Source organism: Heptranchias perlo, chromosome 28 (assembly GCF_035084215.1).
Source record: "Heptranchias perlo isolate sHepPer1 chromosome 28, sHepPer1.hap1, whole genome shotgun sequence".
NCBI classification, from domain to species: Eukaryota; Metazoa; Chordata; class Chondrichthyes; order Hexanchiformes; family Hexanchidae; genus Heptranchias; species Heptranchias perlo.
In genome coordinates, this window is record NC_090352.1 from 29,625,836 (window position 1) to 29,643,857 (window position 18,022).

Here is an 18,022-nt window from a genome sequence, read left to right on the forward strand (position 1 = left end):
TCCAGAAAACATCCTGCCCACTGCATGTTTTAAATCTGCATCAGCCCTTAACAGGTAGCTGGTGAATAGGTACTGTATGAGCGCTAAATACATTAAACGGTATAGTCTGTAGCGGACGGCCGGTCGCTTTCTCTGGCTGTTTAGAATATATAACTGTCATTAAACAGAAATAAGTTCAATGTAAGTGTGTTGAATTCTAGCCCGCCGTCATACTACAGCTGAAATGTAAATATATAACTACAATATATGATAATCGAATATAATAAATTGATTCCCTGAAATAAAATAATGCGAAACTCGGAATCTTTCGCTATCAAACTTTATGACTTTCTAGTAAAGGATTACTAGTACAAGTACTTTAGATTTTTTTTTCCTTTATGTTTTTTTTCCTGTTACTCTGGTACAACAGCAGAGCGGTCGCGACTTGCCAATAAGCGTTCCTACCTTCTGTAAACTTTACACTGATCAATGCTGCAAACGGAGAGCTTGCCAAAGGGCGGGGGAAGGTGGGAGGAAAGGAAGGACACAACGAAAATAAATAATATATATTTAAAAAAACTATCGCACCAAGCATGTCGCCGTAAAACTATTTTGCATAGATTTGGCCTTTTGATAACTCAGCCAAATAAAATGGACACTGCGCCTTTAAATTAAGTTTCGCCTCCTAATGCATAATGCAGTTGCAGCATATGTAATCAATCTCCAGAGAGAGGAGACCCTGAATGGAGCCCATTGTCACATCAAATGTTATCACTCTCGATAATCTTGTAACTTTCCAAAATAGCCCCGCAACGCGGGAACAGCAGAGAGGTAATTCCTGAGGATTATCTCAACGCCACCAGTGTATTCTTTTATAGCGTTATATATCCTTCATTTTCGTATCCAGGTGGTCTTTTAATGCACTGTAAACAAGATGGACCTAAGTTAACCAAAATTTCCAAACATTGTGTCTACTGTATTCCCTGTTAAGTAAATAGAGGTTGTCAAATTGATTAAAGTCTGATTATATAAAATATACCAGCCCAGCCCCAAAAAGTGCAATTTCAAATAAAGCAGTGCGACTAAATAGGTTTCAACACGTCTGATTCTCAATGTTGTGACCATAACGAGACAGTTTATCATAGTTCTGTAGGTTTACACTGGGCTGCTATCAAGGCACTGACTCGTGATTCCAATTAGTTTATGAAGGGGGTGGAAGTATAATTGTTTAAAACTTTTGTTTTTAAATTGTAATAATCATACAGTTGTTACATTTGGGAGGAGTTTATAGGCTTAGTTTGCAAATAATCGCCAGATTTGCAGTTTGCAGCCTTTTAGACTCATTATTACCCAGTGATGGACAGAGGCTACTGAAGCGCTGCTGATATCAAAGAGACTCTGTCGTTGCCTTTCAGATACTTCATGGGACGAAACTGAGCTCAGACCAAGCAGGGGGTTCGTACAAAATTAATTTCAAAATAGATTTTCGTGGAGCGAGAGAAAACACAGCATTCGTACTGTTGTGGAAATCTGAAACATAATAAATCGCAACCGCTGATCATTAAATACAAATTTCAACTATTTTCAATTGCTGCTGATTTTTTTTTACACGAGTTACTGTGCAAGAATCGAACAATCTTTTAATTTAAAAAGCCATTTGACCATTCGTTGCTAACGTATTGCTTATGAAGCCCTTGTCCGTTTAAATGCGGAGTTAAAATTCGCATATAACGTACTAGAGGAAGAACAGCATGGAGTTTAGGGGACTTTCTTTTGGTGATTGTCCTTTTAAAATGTAACTCTACGTCAATTTTTCGCCGGTGATTTATGAAACACGTGGACACGTTTATACAGACATGAATTTTTTTTGAGAGAGGGAAAGAGTATTTGCCGAGGATGTCACGCTTTTAGAAATTTATTAGTGTATCTTATTAGTTACACAGAACGCTGAGCAGATTTCTCAAGTTTGGCCCATGTAGCAATTCTCGCTGATATCGCTCTGTTCTCGCAATCTCACTGAAAATATCCCAAATCTCTCAGGATTTTTTTTTCTAAATTATGCAACTATTTTGTGCCCAGATAATTCTCTTTGTGTTCTTATTGATTTTTTGAAAGAGTAAAGAATATTTAAAATCCAGCAACTTATTTGACAAAAGTACTGTCAAAGCAATTGAAATCAACGTCAAATCATGTAGACAATTTTAATGACAATCTACATCTCCTAAAAATAGTGTGGGGCGAGGGTTAGGATGGGGTTAATAAGTTTATATGAATTCATTTGTTAAAACGTGGCAGCTCGATTGGTGAGTATTGGTGAGTATCTAATGTACAATTAATGCTGCATTTATACTGCAGTTACTGGACTCAGAGACTGGTGGCTGCAGAACGAGTTCCAGCCGGGCAGTACCCCATTTACCCTGCTTGGCTGGAACTCCAAAATCCCCTGTCCCGGAGCGAGCTCTGTGCAGCCCTCCCCAACAGTTCAAATGTAAGTTTCTATAGAGCGCATGTGGCATTGGCTCTCAGCTCTAAAGATTGACATTAACTGCAGGTCGGTTTAAAGTGTCCCGGGATGTGCAAGGGACCTCCCGGTCACTTTTTGAACCCTGTTTGGCATTGCACCGGCGTTATACTGCAAGTAGTGTCATCAGACTACCTTCCCCTGGGGGTCCCACACCGCTTCAGGATTTAAGCTGCAATTTTAGTATTGATGCTAAGTCCATAAACCACTTTGCAGCGATACTGAAGTTGCAGTGTAAATGCACTCTTGGGTGTGTAAGCGGAATCCCTTTAAAATATATAACAACTCTTTCACGCTTAAATCTCTCTAAATTGTTATTTCGGTTTAGTATTAAAAAGATTTCCTAAAACCCTTAACGCAGTGTTTGGTGCTGGGCCCCTGCATCATGTCGCGTTACTTGTTATCCTAGGGTTTGAGAGCAGTACCTGCTAACAATGATGTGGGGCTGGCAGTGCGGAGTTATACTGCTGGCTCCGCATTGCTCTCCATTGCTCTCCGGTCAGTGCATTGGTGTATGCGCATGCGCAGAGCTCCGCTCGCTGGTATACAAGTGGCAGGTAGCATTTAGTGAACAGCTAACTCGGACTCTCAGCTCTCTACTGACAGATTGATTCAAATTAAACTAACACATTTACCAGGCTGTCCAATTGGGGAGTATTGTTGATGCATAGATACTGCAGCTATTTGTAAACCTGTAGCAATGTGAGATTGCCTTCTTGAGGTGGTCTTACCCCACTTGCCAGAATTAAAATCTGGCCAGGGCTTCACTCCCAAACCGTACTTAGTACAAAGCTGCAACTGCCTTACATCGACGCAAACTGTAGTACAACTGGCCTGTTACAATGTGACAGCAGGGAGCAGTGAGCACACCGTTTTATGAGTGATTTGTACCGCTCTTTCCATTCTCTGCATTTGCCAGCTGCCCAGTTAATAAACTTAAGACTGAAAATACATTTCAGTGTTTGTTTTGTAATGCAGTGATGTCAGCAGGTCCTTTGAAGAATTGTACTATGTCCACACCCGTTGGCTTAAAGGGCCAGTCTCTCCAGGAGTGCTCCTTTTAAAGGGCCAGTCTCTCCAGGAATGCTCCTTTTAAAGGGCCAGTCTCTCCAGGAATGCTCCTTTTAAAAGGGCCAGTCTCTCCAGGAGTGCTCCTTTTAAAAGGGCCAGTCTCTCCAGGAGTGCTCCTTTTAAAGGGCCAGTCTCTCCAGGAGTGCTCCTTTTAAAGGGCCAGTCTCTCCAGGAGTGCTCCTTTTAAAGAGAGACAGTCTCCCCATCAGTTATAAACGGTCTTTTCTGCTCATTTCTGTTCACTTTGAATATTTTGGTTAATATCGATGGCATCATTGGGGGATTGCCTTGAAGAAGTCACTCACCCTAACAGCAACAACTTGCATTTATGTAGCACTTTTAACGTAGTAAAACATCCCAAGGCGCTTCACGGGAGTGCTATCAGACAAAATTTGACACCAAGCCACCTAAGGCGATATTAGGACAGGTGACCAAAAGCTTGGTCAAAGAGGTAGGTTTAAAGAGCGTCTTAAAAGGAGGAGAGAGAGGCAGAGAGATTTAGGGATGGAATTCCAGAGCTTTAGGGCCTGGGCAGCTGAAGGCACGGCCATCAATGGTGGGGCAAAGGAAGTGGGGGATGCACAAGAGGCCAGAATTAGAGAATTAGAGATAGGGAGGGGCGAGGCCATGGAGGGATTTGAACACAGGGGTGAGAATTTTAAATTCGAGGCGTTGCTGACCGGGAGTCAATGTAGATCGGGGAGAAAAACGGTGATGGGTGAACGGGACTTGATGCGAGTTAGGATACAGGCAGCAGAGTGTAAGGAAACTGAATGAACAGACAAAGTGCTGTGAGGGCAAGAAGTCCTTTGGCCACTAAGTGTGGTGTGACATTATAAATGTGTTTGTAATGATTTACTCTTTGTTATTTCTAGCAAACAGAAATAACATGTTTATAATTTTGCTATGAATACTGGATATAGGAATTCTGCATTCACAATATAATCACAGTACTTACCCCACGGTTTTATGTCTAATAATAGTCATTGTTTACTTTCTCGCAGATATTTCCTCTGAGGATGTCAGCAGTGATCACTATTTAAAGAAGAATATTCCAAACACTTAATTCCAACTGTTCTGGCTTTAAAATGGTCCTGATGCTGAGCTCTGCTATGAGACAATTATTGGTTATTATTCTTTCCGTTCATTAGCTTTTAAGTGTCAAATGATAAGCACAACCATAGTCTCTTATATCCAGATGGAGGCAGTGCACTTTGCTACTGCAGACTATGATTGAGAAGTTGGGACTGGACAGCCTTAAAGCACAATTCCATTCATCTATGAAAGTTGGGTTCAAATCTAATCAAGACAAATTGGATCAAAGTCTCTCTGTCTAGTTGTTGTAAGAGTTTTAAGTGAAATGTATTTGAGGGAAATCTCAGTGCAACTTCCAGTGGGCATGAGTCTACAGTTCAAACTTGCCCCTGCTTGACGGAAATTGATACCACGCTGGTTTCAGACAGGTACGTTTGTCGGCAGGCAGCATGAAGTTATACTGCCTCATTCGCAACATGCTGTGCTCAGGCACAGCGAGTTCCAGGCAAGCAGTCTGGAGCACCGTTCAGTGAAACTTTCAATTTTAACAAAATGCTGATTATTCTGTATCTCTTTACTAACACTGGAAATTTAGGGCCAGATTCTCGGATTTTAAAGTTAAAAAGTTCTCTTTGCACGATTCTACCGCAAGCAGAATTTTACAGCACAGAAACAGGTCGTTCGGCCCAGCAGGTCTATGGGGTGTTTACGCTCCACATATATTATTTATTTATTATTTATGTTTATTACACCACTCCTGAAAATCCAAATCATGCACAAACCGGTTGCCTTAATCTGGAGTAATAATATCGAATCTGCACCAGTTCACTACATAAATCATGGTCAAATCCACCAAACTCTGTGGAATTACCAACACTGCCAGCATAACTGGCTCACTAGAGAAGTAGGATAGCTTGTCTGGAAGGTACCAACATATGAAAATTACAGGTAGGAAAAGACCAGCTGGTCCATCAAGCCTGCCCCACACTCATGGTGTCTGGAGCATCATGACAAGAGAGATTCTACCAGCACCCCCACCCCTCCCCAGCAGCCGTGTAATCTCCCGAGAGAGGAAAAAAAAACAGGCCAATAATGGGGGAAAAAACCTCTGGAAAATTCCTCTCCGACCCCCTCAGGCAAGATGGAGATAAACAAATCTCACAGTTTCATCCCTTAACCTAATGAACAAAATAAAATCCCCCAAAAAGTAAACAACAAATAAAATCAGACAATAGGATTATGTCAGAGCCCAAAGATAAGTGGATTATGTAATCCAGTATCTTAAATTCATCAATTTAAAGCAACAAAATCAGTTATCAGATTTATACCATCAGGTGTACTGGATTGGAGGAGTGAAATAATATAATTAGAGATACAGTCATTGACTTGGGAATTGTGTCATTTGTGTTTGTGTAGTTTTAAAGAGAAATACCAGTGACAAAAGAGAGAAGGAATGGTATTTTAAAAAGCAATTGTAAGGTGTGAAGTAGTAATTGATTGACAACAATGTAGAGCCAGGAATGGGAAAAGACAACGAGATTAGAATGATATCTGAGGGAAAGGCAAGGGAAAAGAGAGATTGAGAGGAGGAACAGAGAGCAACTCAGAGACGAGTGTTATGAAATTGGAGGATGAGACGTGAAACAAGCAAAGATCTCTTCTGGAACATTAAAGGGAAATAGTGAAGGTGAGAGCTGGAGGGCAGATTGAGTAGCTGTGCAGTATTGTCTGAAATGTGATTGCTGGGCACCATTGTAGGAATGGGAGGACCCTTCTGGAAAAAGAAATGTGCTGCCATTGGAAAAATAAGGTCCAAAATAATTAGCATGCATGTGCTGTAAAAAAAATCCTATTTAGTGGGCACTGAGTGGCACAATGGTTTGGTACCCTGTCTTTACACATCTGGCACCTTGATTTGAATCCAGCTCAAACTGATGGGATGAAAGTTTCCCGTCTCTGCACTCTATGATATTAGTGTCCGATCACCTGATACATTCATATCAAATCACTTCATGACTTTAATATTAGCCCATTTAGTCGTGAAATTTAAAACAAGTCCAGCAGATCACCTGGGAAATATCGCACTGCATGTTTTCTAGACTTGCACCTGGGCAGTCTCAACCCAATTCCTAGTTAACAGGAGAAAAACACTCAAATCTATAGTAATCAACACACTCAGAGGCCACAAGGATGCACGGTGTGGGAAACGGTCTAGTGCAAGTGTAGGTCTGAGGGTGGGTGGAGGTGAAGGCGCGTTGGACAAAGGTTTTCTCTGTGCTCCAATTATAACAAATTCGTAAACCCCTTCATTATAAACCAATTCTTTTTAAAAGGTTTACAATTTTATTGCACGCAGTGCACACAGAAAATCTATTGTTGGATAAAAAAATAGAGGATACTTTGCTCTTCACCTGGCCTGACCTTATAATGCTTCGTACAGGCAAAAAGTGAAAAAGTGTTCCACTCCCACTCATTACATCTCTCCTCTTCATGAGCATCAATATCACCAAAAATATAAATTTACCAAACAGACATTTTCCTTATAGTCTTTAAAATCATAATTGTTTTCTTTGTAACTCACTTAATATAGTGCCCTCGGGTGCCTTTGCGAGCAGAAAAGGGTAGAGTTCAGTGGAACCGGAATTTTATAGTCTTTGACTTTAGGTCTGAAATCACTGATGGGCCATTATTCTCTATTGTCTGAAACAGGGTTTCCCTGAGAGAATCATCGCAAGATCCTGTTTTACTCAGGCATAGTAATAACGGGTTGAGCAAGCGGTACTGATCCAACCATAAGGGCAAAGACCCTGAAATCAAATGAAATACAAATTAATGCAGGAACAGAGCCTGAAGCAGTGAAGATTCATCATATTTTATTTATGTTGCAATAATTTATATTTTTCCTTCTAATGTTTACAAATTTGCATTTGTATTTCAATCCAGTCTTCTACGATAATTTGCATTATTCATTACATTACAACAGTGACGATACTTCAAAAGTACTTCTTTGGCTGTAAAAAGCTTTGGGACGTCCTGAGGTTGCGAAATGGGTATATAAATGCAAGTTCTTTCTTTTTACTAAATTATATATCCTTTACTTCAATTCAGCTCTTAATATTGGCAATGCACAACTTTTGGAAAATATTGGTTTTTGTTTTAGAATAACAAGGACGTTGAGCTAAATAACAGTTATGATTTAGTTGTGTCTGGGTCCTTGAGGCATAAAATCAAATTCCTGGAAAAAAACACACACTGTTGGGTTCAAATCACATTGTATGATATTAGTAACAAATGCATCATGCAATTCCTCTGATCATTATTTTAATGAAGGCACTAACCTGTTTAAGGGTTATCACCCTCCTTAAATCAGTTGGCAAAAGAATTTCATTGAACGCATCAGTGCTTTCATTACTAATAATACACAACACAATTTCAACCTGTTCATCTGAAACATTAAAATATTACGTATCATAACTACCTGGTGACTAGTGATCTTTCAAATGATCTTCAGCCTCCAATAATTTGTTGAGGTTTCTGATGATCAATTTTGTTTGAGATGAAACAGATCAGTACTAAAATGGGGCCACTTTGCACCCAAAGATGTTAAAATTTAAATACATTGTGCTAATATGCCGGGCTCGAGCTGAATGGGTCAGTGATGTATATTTAAAGTGTCTGACATAACAAACTTCTCGTGCTTAACTGGAGGAGAAGAAAAGCAGGGAGGGAACAATCAATTAAAAAAAGGAATTGTTTATTACTCGCATGTACTGGAACTTATAGTGAATATTATAGCATAAATTCAGAGCAAAGTGCGTAGTATAGGACAGGGTTTCGCACAACCTCGGGGAAGGTACCACAGAATGAACCAAGATTAGCAGGTTTCTTCCTTTTCATCTTTACCATGACTTACAGTGTGGTATTTTTATTAATATTGGTAAAATTTGTCATAGCCACTCGCACAGAGTGATTTACCAAGATGACCTCTTAAAGAACACTAGAAATAATGAACAGAGGAAATCTTCACAAACACATTTACACTATCGCTACACAGGGTGACCAGAGGAACTCTTAGCCTATGTGGTTCAATCTGCTGTATAATTGCTTATAAAAATTAGCAAGTCGTTTCTGTGAGCATTGATTCTCGGATTCACACGATAACAGTTTTCACAAACTTTATGTTCCTTATTGCTGTTATTTTTTGTTAAGGATGGTAGTAGGGGGATGATGAAATATAATGGAAACTTATTGCGAAGTTATTGACACTCCAGAGCAGTACTGAGAGTTCTTAATTGTCAGAGATGCCATCCTTCATACGACATGTTAAACTGAGGAGCTCCTGCCTGTTCCAGTGGGTCAGGTAGCTGTTAAAGATCTTAAGGCACTATTGAAATAAGAGCAGGAAGTTCTATCCACCACACTGCTTTTTTTTCTGGGATCTGGCTGTGTGCAAAATGGCTGCCATGTTTGCCCACATAACAGTCACGACACTTCAAAAGCACGTGAAGGACTTTAAAGTATTTCTAGAAGGTGTAGTATGGCAATATACGAATGGAAGTCGCGCTCTCTTTGCAATTCAACAGAATGTTAAAGTGACAATTAGGATCAACAGCTTAAAAGCAGGATAACTTGGAGGAGGATATTGCTGCTTTTCGAGGTAAATTTGCTCGTTGTTTTACGGCTCTATTTTAGCCCTTGACACAACTTAAGTCAATCCTTTTGTATTAGTATTGTCAAGACCAATTGGGCAGTGGGCAGCACACAATGTGAGCTAGGGAGAGATTTACACAACTGCTCTCAGGCTGAAGTAGGGGAGAAGCGGCAACAGAAAGGGTGAACAAGGGAAAGAAATTATTTTTTAAAGTATTGATAAGAATAAGCTAAATTCAGTGCTCCTGCACAAGAGCCAGGGAACACGAGTCAGATAATCAGCGTGGTAGCCCTATCTCCAACATATGCTTCCTTTGAGCATGGCTTTCTTACTGAGTGTATGGGAACATTAAATTTACCATGTACTTTAAAAATCAGACATTTGTAAAAGATCCAAGTGGGAGATGCCAATGTCAGGGAGGTTACATTTTTCTACCTTTGGTACCCAGTATTTCTAGGGCAGGTTCACATTGCTGTTTGTGGGACTTCGCCTTGTCGCACTTCCTACATTACAACAGTGACTATACTTCAAAAGAAAATACTTAACTGGCTGTAAAGCGTTTTGGGACATCCTGAGGTCATGAAAGGTGAGATATAAATGCAAGTCTTCTTTTTCCAGGTATAAAAAAGGCTAGATACAGAGTAAAGATCAGTCAGCTTGGATCAGTCAATCTGAGGTGATGCCCAGTGTGACAGTTCTTTAACCCGCAGCAGCCATCCTTCAGGTCTGAATTAAATGTCTAATTTAATGTAGATTTGTGGTAGGGACCCACAGCAATTTGGAAGTGGATTGAGACTGCCCCAATCTATATTATTTCTGGTCCCTATTTTTGACAGGGGAATGGTGACTTTCATCCCATTAATTTGGGTTTGATTCAAATCCAGAACCTGGGGTAAAAGGAAAATATGCTAACCCACTGTGCCATCCAGTCCCCTAAAACAATTAATTTCTATGGACAGTTGAACAACACCCAATTCCTAATGTTGTCTACTCGCTCACATGACAGGAAGAAAGCAGATATTAGGAAACAAAGCACACATCAGGTCTTGGCAGCACGTTTATTTACAGTAGTGTGCAGATTGAGTCAATGTCTCTTTCACAATAACATCACTAAAACACCGTTAAATGTAAGATCAGAGGGGGCATGATCGGTATGTCACTATCTTTACTACTGCACACTAAACTTCCCACCAGGATCCAACATGCACTGTTTGAAGAATGGCAATCTCAGGTTCAACCAACCAAAAGACAGCAGGGTTTTTGATGCAAATAACTACTAGCACATCTTGACACCATATACAAATTTAGGAACTGATGTTATATTTATACTGTAACTGGAGCGGGGGCTGTGGGGGACAGAGCTCTGAAGGGAATACAATAGGAATGTTATTAGAACAACATGACCCACTCAAATATTAGAAAGTGAAACTGTGATAGGGTCTTGAGGAATTGGCCTGCCTAAATAAAAGCCCAACTTTGGATTTTGTGTGTAATACAATTTTTCTGAGCTGTTTGGAATGAGAAAATAAATACATTTTGACTCTAACAGTTCTTTTGTGGGCCATTTGTTGGTGCTGGGAAGAATTTATCTGTTCTTTGCATCCAATATAGCATTGAGTTCTTCCAGAATGGGTTAGATGCCAAGTGAAACCCCCTGCATCTTATAGCCTCTGTGTGGCATTTTCCAGTTCTGGTACCAGTCATCTGTACACAATCCATAGCCTATATTTTACTCCTTTAGAGATTATTATTAAATTTCACCAGCTTTTGTTAGCGAGTATTGCTTGCCAATCAAACTGCCTGTGCTTCCTCCTATCACAATCATGTCATACAAATTCAATGAATATTGGCCAGCAGAAACTAGCCAATCAGTGCGTAACTGCACTAATATTCCTTCTCAGTTCACAAGCAGTAACCTAACTGTTTAGTCACCCGTCCATGTAAATAGAATGTAAATACTGTTGTGCAAGGAGGAAATCAGAATGCACAGGCAATGGATACTCGCAGAATCCATAAACTCCCTGGGGTAGATTTTGACATTGTGCGATAGCGTAAAACAGTCAAAAGCGAATCGGCAGCCCGGTTTACATCTCTCCCGGCTTTTATTTCCATTGACTTAACAATCGGGAGAGATTTAAAACGGGTCATGATTCACTATTGCTCATTTTACACTATCGCACGAAGTCAAAACCTATCCCCCTATTTTCGGCCCAAAACCTCACCATCTTTTTGGTCGGAGTTGAATGTCTAATTTAATGAAGATTTGTGGTAGGGACCCACACCAATTTGGAAGTGGATTGACCTTTTTGGGAGCAGAGGATGACCCATTAACCGAGTTTGGGTCCAGGCAGCCTAGATAGGGATTAGTGAGCCTGTCAAAGCTGCTTCAGAAAGCCAGAGGGATGGAAGTGAAACTCAGAAAGTAGCATGACTTGAGGCTAGCCACTGAGGTAATGGAGAAATGGAGCTGCAAATGCTGCAGCCTTTACTCTGTGCCATATTACTATTTTAATCCAATAGCTTCAAATGTATTCCAAACATCGTCATTGGAAGCCATAGATAAAAATGTCACAATGGAAGTCATGGTGTTCCTTAAAAGGGGCCTCATAACATTTGCAATTTTCAGGCCGTGACAGTGCAGGAAAATGAATGTAGCATTACACGAGTCTTGCTGAACATGCCCTACTAATAATGTCTATTCCTGTAACTTGACAGAGAAAAGGTGGTGTACAACAACATGCTCTGCAGTGGCACTGGTGGGAGTCGTACCACAGTGAAGCTCTAGTCAATCTTCGAACAAAGGATGCAGGCCTCCCATCAGTATGGACATTGTAAGACACTCCTGTTGAGGAAGCAGGAAGGAGACTTGTACCAGCCTGTATATCCACATTCATGCTACGTTCACCTGATTTGCGGAGTAGCTAAGACGAATAGTTCAACACTCATCATGGAGAATATCAGTTATCTGCATCATTACTTGTAAAGATAATGATGAATTGACAAATTCTGGTGAGAACGTAACTACTACTCACACAGAAATAAATAATTCGGAGTAATTGTAAGCACGCGGAGGACATGTTGAGAGGTTGTACATATACACAGAGGCTACATGAACATAGACGCACTGTACACAGAGGTGGTCAATAAAAGCTCATTCTTTTATTAAAAAGTTGCATTCTGGTGTTTTACTATGAAGAAAGGAATTTAAATTAACTTCAAAAGTTGGGAAAAAAGTAACATTCTTATACAGGAGGAATAAAGGTATTTGGTCTGATACAAATTAGAAAATAAAAGGCTTCCCTGAAAACAATTGCGCACCTTGCTGCCAGCCTGCTGTGCCAGTCTCCTGCTGAGAGTTCTTCCTGTTGCCTCCTCTCTTCCTGAAGTTCTTCAGGCACCTCTCATGTCAGGCCTTGTGGAATATTGCCATGGGAATAGAGCATGGCCAGCCACCTGTGTGATCCAAAAAGTTAGTTGAGCACTCCAAAAGCTTGCTCAATGGGCACCTTAGTTCTAGTTTTGTTTATTGGTTCTCAGGATGTGGGCAACAGAGGCGAAAACCCATTCACTGCCTATCCCTAGCTGGCCTGTGAAAGTGGTGGTGGGTCTTCTCCTTGAACCAATGCAGACCTTTATGGTGATGGTGCTTCCATGATAATGATAAATATGGAATTAGTACAACTAGGCTTGACTAGTCTGCGGAAACTTGGGCATCAGTCCCCTGTTGTTTGCGAGGAAGATTTTGTAGGGTTGACCAACTAAGATTGCTTAAGTCTTATCCTGCTGATATAATGCCTGGGTCATTGCCAATAGGCTTGTCCATTTTATTTTAAAACTTATTTTGTAACTTTTAGTGATTGCTTATAACTGATTGGCTTGTTAGGCCACTTCAGAGGCCATTAAGAGTCGACCACAGTGTGGGAGGCCGGACCAGTTGGGGTAACAGGTTCCCACCCTTAAAGGGCATTAGCGAACAAGTTGGGCTTTTATGACAATCCAGTAGCTTTTTAATAGTCATTTTGAGGTGCCAGTCCACAAATTACCACATTTATTGAATTCAATTTATAAACAACTTGCTCTGGTGGGATTATGAACACACAAGCTCTAGGATTGCTAGTCTAGTACTATAACCACTGGGCGACCATTCCAATTACTTATTCATTTCATCACTCTGGTAGTTGCCCTTATAAGTTTTCTCCTACCATAGCCTGAAGTACATCACAGGGGTCATCTTTTTGCTGTTGTGTGAGTCAGTGTGAGTCAGGCTGCCCTCCAAAAAATTAACTAAAAATTAACCACACCACCTCAAAAATAGTCTCATTTACGCAGAGAGGAGTCTTCGGAAAGTGAAAATTAACCTTTTCCTGGCATTGCCTAAACTGTCTTGAAGCCAAACACATCAAATAAGTCTTCACAATGTTCTCATAGAAGGACTTTATTACCCAGTCTGCATGATCCTAACCACAAAAAAGACCCTTTCTCTTTACGACTCCGAGTTACACACCATTCCCTGTTTAGAAGGTGACCTTCCTACAGGCTTCTGCACTGATCCAAGAGGCTCTATTTTCCAAAGATTAAGAAACATCCCATAATGCCACCTTGGTCTGCGGTAAAAGGTGTAGAATTATGTAATTTTGGTATTTTGAAAGATTGTGATTTTTTTTAAAGAATGGCAATGAAGTAGAATCAGAATTAATAAGCACTAAAATCGGCAAATCCATCATTTTAAGACATCTTAAGCAATCTTAGTTGGTCAACCCTACAAAACTGAAATAGACAGTTTCCTAGAAGTAAAGGGAATTAGGGGTTATGGGGAGCGGGCAGGAAATTGGACATGAAGCTGAGTTCGGATCGGTCAATGCCCTGTGGGTGGCGGAGAGGGCCCAGGGGCTATGTGGCCGGGTCCTGCTCCGACTTCTTGTGTTCTTTAGATTTGTGGTTGGGATCAGATCAGCCATGATCTTATTGAATGGCGGAGCAGGCTCGAGGGGCCGATTGGCCTACTCCTGCTCCAATTTCTTAGTACAAATAGCTGAGAGTAGATCCCCATATAGCTTGGTGGGGAAAGGCACTGTCCAGTACAGCACTAAACCATTGTTGCCCAATAGAAAATTGCTGACTAGCCACAGGTGTGGCGATGACGACACCATTTCAGCCAAATGCATTAATCTTAGTACAAAACACCTTACATACAATGCAGGTAAATATACTTCATGTGTATATTTACTGAACAAGCATCTAACCACCATTCAATACGAAACTTTGCTGTCTTTCTTTTTCCACTAAAGTTTGGAATTCTGGCATGAATTCATCAGATGCAGCAGACCTTCGTGCATCTTCTAGGTTTTTGTCCAGCAGTTGCGAGTGGTACTTTGACCTCATCAGAGTGATCGCTCGGAATGTTGAATCACACAACGAGATGCCCCAGACCCATCCCTGCTCTCCATCCACCACACATTTGGTTGCTGCTTGCCCTTTGCTATGACGTGCCCTGTTGGAGCTGCATGTTATTGGTTAGGGGCTTGCTGTCTTCTGCTGCTGGCCTGGAGCGGTTCTTACAGTTGGTTGAGGTGACCACAATGAGAGTTCCTCTCTCCATACAATGTTGCAGACGCTTCTATAGCAGCCAGAGAATCATGCGTAACGGCTTCTTCTTCCCACTCCCGTACCGTTACCTCTGGAGTCCCTCAAGGGCCTTTCCTTGGCCCCCTCCTATTTCTCATCTACACGCTGCCCCTTGGCAACACCATCCGAAATCACAGTGTCAGGTTCCACATGTATGCTGATGACACCCAACTCTACCTCACCACCAACTCTTTTGACCCCCTCCACCGCCTCCGATTTGTCATGCTGCTTGTCCAACGTCTAGTATTGAATGAGCAGAAATTTCAAATATTGGGAAGACCAAAGCCATTGCCTTTGGTCCCTGCCAAAAACTCTGTTCCCTTGCCACTGAGTCCATCCCTCTCCCTGGCCACTGTCTGAGGCTGAACCAGACCGTTTGCAACCTGGCCATCCTATTTGACCCTGAGATGAGTTTCCAACCCCATATCAGCTCCATCACCAAGACCGTCTACTTCCACCTCCATGACATCGCTCGTCTCCGCCTCTGCCTCAGCTCATCTGCTGCTGAAACTCTCACCCATGCCTTTGTTACCTCTAGACTCGACTATTCCAATGCTCTCCCGGCCGGCCTCCCATCTTCCATCCTACATAAACTGGAGCTCATCCAAAACTCTGCTGCCCGTATCCTAATTCACACCAAGTCCCATTCACCCATCACCCTTGTGCTCACTGACCTACATTGGCCCCTGGTCCGGCAACACCTTGATTTTTAAAATTCTCATCCTTGTTTTCAAATCCCTCCATGGTCTCGCCCCTCCCTATCTCTGTAACCTCCTCCAGCCCTACAACCCTCAGAGATCTCTTGCACATCCCCGAATTTCATCGCTCCGCCATCGGCTAAACTTTTCCACTTCTCTCTCCTTAAAACCTCTCTCTTTGACCAAGCTCTGTCCTAATATCTCGTTATGTGGCTCGGTGTCAAATTTTGTTTGATAATGTTCCTGTGAAGCACCTTGGGACATTTTACTACATTAAAGGCGCTATATAAATGCAAATTGTTGGGTGTTTTCACACATGGAACACATCATTTTAGTAAATAACTTCTTTGGTTACTGTTTCTTGGTTAAGCATATGCGACAATCCAAAAAGGCTAAAGTACACATGCACAGGCCTTGTGAATATGGGTACTGTGATCACATGCCCAATGATGCTGTCTGTTACTCACTTTTTATTCACTAATCAAAAATTCAATTAGTCACATCTGGCTTCCCAATTAGTCACGTGGCTAGTGGCTAATGTACTGTATTAAACCATGCATACCAGAGGTCATAGGTTAAGTCTTTGATCTGTGCTGAGCTTGTTCATTCCAACCAGGGCAATACCTGGGATGTCACAATTGGCTTCCGTGTCTCTGGGCTCGGGAGGGAAAATTCAACCAGAGTCCCCAGCTCCAACACAATCCATTGATTCCCGCTGGAAAGCGTGTGCGTGTGTGTCTGCTTGGTGAAAACAAGATTGGGTGCAGCTATGATGCCCTCCACGGTAAAATTGTCTGACAACATTAAATGCCTGTAGTCAGACATGAAGAATAGGCAAGATACCTGGAGTCCATCAGTGCCCAGGTAACACAGCCCAGCTAGAGTCAGTGCTATGGGGTGGAGTGAAACGTAAGGCATCCAGCTAAGAGGACATGTCCAAGTGGCCTCCAGGATGGCTTAACGGGTAAACGTAGTAAATAACTTCTTTGGTTACTGTTTATTGGTTAAGCATATGCAACAATCCAAAAAGGCTAAAGTGCACATGCACAGGCCTTGTGAATATGGGTACTGAGATCACATGCCCAATGATGCTGTCTGTTACTCACTTTTTATTCACTAATCAAAAATTCAATTAGTCACATCTGGCTTCCCAATTAGTCACGTGGCTAGTGGATACTATTTGGATAGTAGTCAGAAGCAGGAACCTGCTCCAGATTCAATTCTCATTCCCAATCATGACTGAATGATGCCTGTTGAAACGTGTATTTGGACATCAGGAAAGGATCAAGTGTGGCTGTAACAGTTTCCATGATCATATGGCCTGTTGACACTTATTGTCTCGACTCATGGATGATGAATGGCCACATGGGCATGGAACCAGAGGGCTCTTGGTATCTATAGAACTGAACAAGGAAGAGTCAGTGCTTCAGGAGAGGAAGGCAAAAGCTGGAATAAAAATGGCTGAAGAGTAAATCATATCAATACAAGGCACAGGTCTATGAGGAAACAAATATTGTATTGCGGAAGTAATACACAATGAGAGCTAACTTTTTGGCAAGAGGAATCTAGAATTATATGTACTAAAAGAAACATTAAAAAATGTGATGGTGAATAAATAACATAATGTCTAACTGCCAAAGAGACATCGGGGAATCTCAAAAAGCACCCATAGGACATAAAAACCTGCACCAGAGAGACGTTGGCCAGCAATATGCCCTCACCGTAAACGTAGGTGAGGGACCAAGCTGGGCAGGAAACGCAAACTGCACAGTGTGAGTGCCCTGAAACACTGGGGGCAATGGCACGACCAGTTCTAGAAGCCGGCAGCACTTTTTCGCACAGCCTTTTGGTCACTGTCTAATGCATTCTTTAGGAGTTAATATTGCAATGAATCTGATACAAGAGGGTCAGTGGAAAATCAGCACAGAAATCCAGGTTACAGTTCTTCAAACCAATGCCTTGACAACAGCTCCAAAGAACCCATGGATAGTAATCACCCCCAAAGCAGGGTAACTCTTTCTAAACTCCTTCTACACCAGGTGTACCATAGAAGGGTATGAGCAGATATTGTGTCACCTACTTAATAAACTAAACCCGTTTTGTAACTTGAAATGCTTTTTGCCACATTCAGTCCACTTAGTCCCACATTACAACAGTGACTACACTTCAAAAAAGTGCTTAATTGGCTGTAAAGCGCTTTGGGATGTCCTGAGATTGTGAAAGGCACTTTATAAATGCAAGTCTTTCTTTCTTTTTTTATTGTCACAGGGTAAGCTCAATTAAGGGGCATCAGTGCTGCCCCCGTTCTTTGACATTATTATTGGCCGTGTTTCTGTTTTGTATCCAAGTATATATTTGAATAGCACTGGGTGTTCTTTCAGACTTGTACATCAAATGGTCTGTCGGTACTTAAAACAGTCTGCTGATCTTATTGCCCCCAAT

At 41.4% G+C, this 18,022-nt stretch overlaps 1 long non-coding RNA gene across 1 annotated transcript; it reads left to right on the forward strand.

The window, feature by feature from the left end:
* Positions 1-1,232: 1,232 nt before the first annotated feature.
* Positions 1,233-12,426, forward strand: LOC137344985 (uncharacterized). The gene is made up of 3 exons (XR_010968524.1): positions 1,233-1,434; positions 4,576-5,034; positions 11,973-12,426. It is a non-coding gene; the product is annotated as an uncharacterized lncRNA (long non-coding RNA).
* Positions 12,427-18,022: the final 5,596 nt, after the last annotated feature.